This window comes from Panthera onca, chromosome E1 (assembly GCF_046562875.1).
Source record: "Panthera onca isolate mPanOnc1 chromosome E1, mPanOnc1 haplotype 2, whole genome shotgun sequence".
Lineage (NCBI taxonomy): Eukaryota > Metazoa > Chordata > Mammalia > Carnivora > Felidae > Panthera > Panthera onca.
This window is the reverse complement of record NC_138352.1, coordinates 57,837,872-57,843,871: the sequence shown is the minus strand read 5'-3', so window position 1 is coordinate 57,843,871 and position 6,000 is coordinate 57,837,872. Positions and strand designations below refer to the sequence as shown.

The following is a 6,000-nucleotide window of genomic DNA, read 5'->3' as shown; positions in this document are numbered from 1 at the left end:
GCCCCCTGAGGATCTGGCGATACCTGGGGATTGTCTAACTGGTTGATTCCCACGTGGTAAGTGGCTCGCAACCTCGCCCCCACGTGGAGGCAAGAGCTGGGAAAAGGGAGAGCGGGCAGAAGAGAGCCGCATCAGGGGCATTTAAAGTGTCCTGACGTCACGCACTGCCAGGAACTCAGCTGAGTTTTCAGCAGGACATTCCGGTCATTTTCCCTCCCTCCCCCCGGGTTTCTGTGCCCAAGGCCGCTGCTCCCTCTCCGCTGTAGCGGAGGGAGGAGCACTAAGCGCTCGGAACAGCCAGCACTGGGGCGTTCCCAGTCTACTCTTGGCTCCGCCCTTCCCCCCAGAGGCTCTCCTCATTGGTTAGCGGGTGGGGCTTCGGGTGTACTGTACTTGCACCAGTGCCTCTGGGTGGCCGGGAAAACTGGCCGTCTCATGAATTATGCAGAAGCGGCGTGTCTGTGCCAGGCTGGGGCTAGGCGGGGATTGGTTGGAGAGGCTGTAATTCAGCGGTTTCCGGAGCTGCGGCGGCGTAGACGGGGAGGGGGAGTTTGGGGTTCCGACGTCGCCGCGGAGCGAGCAAGCCCGAACCGGATCCTTGACGAGCACCCCTACTCGGCGCTGTCTCTCCACGTCTGCTAGGAGAGGCCCGGCGGCCTGAGTGAGCCTCGCGACCCACATTCCGGCGCAAGCGCAGCCCCGGCCTATCGGGCCTGAGCCCGAGAAACAGGTGAAGGGGGTGAAGGGTGGGGCCGCCCCCCCGACGGCCCCCAGGTCTGGGGATCCCGGAGGGCGCCGGAGGGGCCGGGAGCCGCTGCAGTGTTTGGGGGAGTTGTGGATGCGAACTTCAGTGGGGGCGGGGGGGAAATACGTGGAGATTCGAGGGTCGCTCAGAAGGGACAACTCCCGGGATGACAGGAGCGGGCCTCTGAAAGGACAGGGGGCGCTGGGAGGAAGTTTCGTTCTTTGGAGAAAGGGCTGACGCCGAGGAAGAGAGAATGGGCTCGAGGGGAGAACAGTGGGGCGAGGGCACTCTAGGGTGGGGGTGGCAGAAGTGAGGGACAGCCCCCCGACTTCCTGCTCCCTGGGGCTCTGGGGACGTTCCGGCCACAGGAGCAACTGTCACGCCTGCAGAGATCACGGGCGGGGGCGGGGGGGCTGTTGGAAAGAGCTTTCTCCCCGCTCCCCAGCGCGCCCGGTGGCTCCCAGCTGAGCCAATTCCTCGGCCTTGCCCTGTTCCCTCTCCTCTGGGAACCAGCTGTACCCCTCTAGAGGTACAAATAGGTGTCTTCCCCCCACGGCCCCGCTGGCTGTGGGTAAGATTATTGCATAAGAATCAAGTTTCCTGTAGGGAAATTGACAGTCTTGTACTCTTTTTAAATTCCCTCCCGTCTTTTTTTCTAGGTTAAACCCTGCTTCCCTCCTCCCCTTCTAAAAACAAAGTCCCTATCAAGCCAGTTCTAGAAAGAAATAAACCTCTTTCCTTCTTGACATTGTTCTTTTATAAACACCTGGTAAACTTGGCCAGAAGATAAATAATTGAGCCCTTGCGTTTACTGGATTGTGGTGTTGCTTAATTGCATAGGACAGAATGAACCAATCGAGAGTGGGAGTTTTCTGTCTTAGAGCCAAGATCTTGGGTAAACGCAGAGGGAAACAAAGACAGGCTGGACTTGGCAAAGCCATGTGTGCAAACTTTACCTGCGATTGGGAGGTGTGGTTGGGCTTAAGTTAGCAAAATTCAAACCATCATCCAAGTTGCTTTTTCCATGTTTAGCGTACATCTCTCTCTGTTATATCAAGTGGGTGTATGGTATTGACACACTTTTTTTTAAATTAAAAATATGCATAATGTATACCTGCTGGTTTTTATCATGTGTGCATCTGCAGGCTATGTCCTGGGTATGGGTTGTAACTTTTTGGCTTGGCTGTGCTGGTAAACCATTGGTTTGAATAAATCAGAACTATAAATCATCTCAGTCTTTTATATGTGGCTTTAGACTGTGTTATGACTTGATTCAGCCAAGTTTCTGTTTTATTTTATATTAAATATGTCTGTGTTCCCTGAGTCAACACATTTATTTCCTTGTTACATGTGCCAGACTGGAATACTAGCAGAATTTTTGCTCAGACATTTGCATAGTGGGATGGGAGAAAGAAGTCTGGAATACCAAAAAAAAAAAAAAAAAAATGTGGTAGATATTGGAGGGTTGATCTTAAAGTCACTGTATTTGTTAGCATATCCGGCACAGGGAACCACCAGCAAATTCATGAATCTTCTATTTCTGCATATAGTACTTTTGGGGAGAGTACTTAGAACTATCCACAGCTATGACTTGCCATACAAGGGGTAGGTTGTTCACATGACATTAATCTCATTTTATAGATAAGGAAACTGAGGCTAAAGGAACAAGGTGGGTGCCCAAGGCAGCAGAGTGCCATAGTGGTAGAACTTGTCCTTAAGTATATTTTGTATTATTTTGATTATCTATGTTAAGTATTAGGTCTTTTTTGTTTTATTGCACCCCTGTGTTTATTGCAGCACTATTTATAATAGCCAAGATACGGGAAGCAGCCCAAGTGTCCACTGACAGGTGAACTGACAAGATGTGTTACAGTTGTACACAATGGAATATTAGTCAACCATAAAAGAGAAAGTATTAGGTCTTAATTTATAGTGATTGTAGGCCCTGCTGGGAAAAGTGTCACTGAAATGCTAACATATATCTGGACAGGGAAATACCACTAATAGGCTATAAGACTCCAAGGGAGATAGCCAACAAACAGGTGGAAAAAGAAGTACAAGTAGGTTTTGTTTAGGTTATTTTTCCGTCTGCTGCATCTGAGTCTGACTTGGGAAGTAACTTTTTAGTTAGCATAATTATCATCAGAATTTAGCTATTTGCTAATGGAAAGAGATACTTATTTAGGCAAGTTTGTAGGTAAAGGATAATGGTGACCTAAAATGCCATTTGATCCAGAGTGCCTTGTGGCTTGATCAGTGATCATTTGTGTCTCCAGAAAGTTGCTTTCTCCCCCTCCCTGCCTCTGCCTGTCTTGACTTTCAGATATGAGATGGGGCAGAGGTAGTGCATTCCAGATGCTGAGTCTATAGCACCTTTTTACCTTATAGTTTCCTCAGAGGTGGTGTACAGATTCACCAGATATTTACTTTTTGCAATGCAAAGTTGCTATGAAGAATCAGAGGCTTTGTTCACAGAACTTGCAGTCCGCTGAGGGGATGTGATAATGCTTTATCCAGACAGTGTAGCATGTCCTCAAAGAGCTGGTGAGACATTAAGCCTGTACTGTCCAACAAGGTAGCTATTATATATTTTAAAAAATGTGTGTATATATATGTGTGTGTGTGTGTGTATACATATATATATGGCACAGCTAGAGAATATTTCCATTATCTTGGAAAGTTCTATTAGACAGTGCTGCACTAAGCACTACAGGTCTTCAGAGGAAGGAAAGATTATGAGGCCTGGAGTGGTCTGGGAAGTCTTCTTGCCAAAGGAGAGATTTGATCTGGGTCCCAAATAATGGTTGGAATTTGATAGGGATAAAGAATTTCGGGTGAGGAGGTATGGTGATACAACACCAACAAAATCCTGATAGATGAGTGAGGTAAGTAGGGGAGGAGTGTCTACTCACCAGAGGCCTTGAATGCCAGACCATGGAAGTTGTTTTTGTTCTTTTAAAGATTTTTGAGGCCAGCTATTGTTGTTTAATTGTGGAGTGCCTACTGTGTGTCAAGCACATGCCTGGCATTGGTTAATTTGTACAAAGTATATCAGCGCACACGGCTTCTGCCCTGGGGGAGCTGTCGTTGGGCCTGACCTTATAAATTGGGCCAGCTCCCAAAGAGAGGTGTTCTGACTTACCAGATTCATGTTCTTCAGTGCAGAAGTGTCTTTTAGGGTTTTTAATTGGCTGCAAATGACCATTCACATTTTATGTCTTCCATAAGGCATAAAACATTCCATATAATGTCCATAAGACATTCCATATTTACTATACAATTTTACTGTAACTTTTAAGTCATTCATAAAAACCGCCAGAAGAACACTTAGGGACATCCCCAGATCTTGAAGAAGTCCTGGTGTCCTGGAGCAGCCTTGGTGAAGTCCAGCAGGATGACATCGCTGGGTTGTTTCAGTCTTCGTTGGTTATGATGAAAAGAACGAATCTCATGGTTACACATCTGTCAGTACGAACCTTGGCTTGCTAGGGCACACTTTAGGATGGTCAGATGGGACTTTAGTGGTCCGCTGTTTGAAAAGTCTCTAGTTTTTAAAAGGAATAGCATATGGAAGAATGAATTTCTGTTCTGCTCAGTTCTCATTTATCATGTCAGGATTACTGCAAATCTTAGGTGAGATTGGCAAACGGTTCTGTTTTATTTTAATTAATTTATTATCGGCAAGTATTTTATATTGAGAGCCAATTATTGCGCCAGGCGGCATCCAAGGGTAATGAAATACAGTTTCACAGAACTGGAGGTGTTGTGTGGACCAGGGTGTGTGCTGCTTCAGTGTGGACTCAGGGCAGGGGAGATGGCAGGGTAGTGGTTCAAGGCTCGTGCTCTGGAGCCAAACAGGTCTGGGATCAGATCCCGGACCTGCTACATCCTAGTCAGAACCTGAGTCTCAGTGGTCTTAGGTGTAAAAGTAGAGAACAGTGCCTATCTCCCGGGCCTGTTGAAGATTCGATGAGATAATGTAGGCAAAATGCTTAGCGTAATGCTTGGCACGTTGTAAGAACTCCATAAATCTTTTTTTTCCCCTCTTTTTTTAAAGTAATCTCTATGCCCAGCATGGTGCTTGAACTCACGACCCTGAGATCAAGAGTTTCCTGCTCTACCAACTGAGCCAGCCAGGTGCCCCAGGAACTCCATAAATCTAAGTCCTTATTAAATGTCCCGGAAGAGAGATTAATTCTCTTCAGGGATGAGAAAAAGGCTCTATCACAGAGGGGCTCTGTCAGGTTGGAATACCTATGAATAGGGTTTTGTAGGATGAATAGGAATTCTCCTGACAAAGTTGAGTAATGAACAGTTGTATTCAAGGCCAGGGAACGAGAATGGGCAGAAGCTTAAAACAGCATAGGGTGTCCAGGGAGCTACAAGTGGAAGTTATTAATGTAGGAGGACAGAACAGAGGGGAAAGGAAGCTGTTACCCCTTCTCTTCTGTTCATTATTGGGTTCATGTTTCATTAAACTAAATTGTTTTGTCCTGCTTACAAAAGAACAGTATGCTATTATAAGCAATTTAAATTTGTAGAAAAATAAACTATGTGTATTTTATATATATCCTGTTAACAGTTTGGTCTGTATTTCTCCCGGTTTTTTCTTTTTCTACTTACCAGTATATCTTGGACATACTTATTGCAAATTTCTTTTTAATCACCTAATGAAAGAACAATAAGGAAGGCAATCTGCCCCCCCCCCCCCACTCCCAGTACAATAAGTAAAAACGCATCATGTGGCTTTTCTGTCTGCTACACCCATCCATAAGAATAAGTGTCTTTTCTAATCACTGAACTTTTACCTGACCTTTGATTTTTCAACTACATTGGGCAAGGAACTTCTATTTTGAGCAGTCCTAAGGTAACTGTTCTTATAAGCGTAGAAATGCTTGGGCTGTGTGTTTAAGGGTTTCGTGGTCCAAAGTTGCTATAGGAGGTGATAGAATGGGCTACGAGGTCAGACTCCTTGGGCTTCAATCCCAAATCCAGCACCTCTTAGACCATGGGTCAGTTGCTTTAACTTCTGTGGGCTTCAGTTTCTCTAGCCATAAAATACAGATACCAGGTTCCATTGTAGAGCAGTTGTGAGGATTAAGTAAGATAATGTATAGAAAGTACTTTGCACAGTGCCTGGCAGATAGCTAAAATGTGAGTGCTAATAATTAATATTATTAAAAACTGCAGTATCTACCTACAAAGTCGGGCAAGTTATGATTCATGGTAGCCATTAATAACCCAAAGGAAAGAAG

General features: G+C 45.6%; 1 protein-coding gene across 5 annotated transcripts in view; it reads left to right on the top strand.

The window, feature by feature from the left end:
• The first annotated feature begins 488 nt into the window (after positions 1–488).
• Positions 489–6,000, top strand: part of STAT3 (signal transducer and activator of transcription 3) — a 69,935-nt gene continuing 64,423 nt past the window's right edge. For 3 of the 5 annotated variants that reach the window (XM_078437144.2, XM_078437142.2, XM_078437143.2), the window contains exon 1: positions 489–730. The gene's annotated coding sequence lies outside the window, so the exon portion shown is untranslated. The remainder of the gene's footprint in view (positions 731–6,000) is intronic. The other 2 variants (XM_078437140.2, XM_078437141.2) reach the window with 1 other exon arrangement.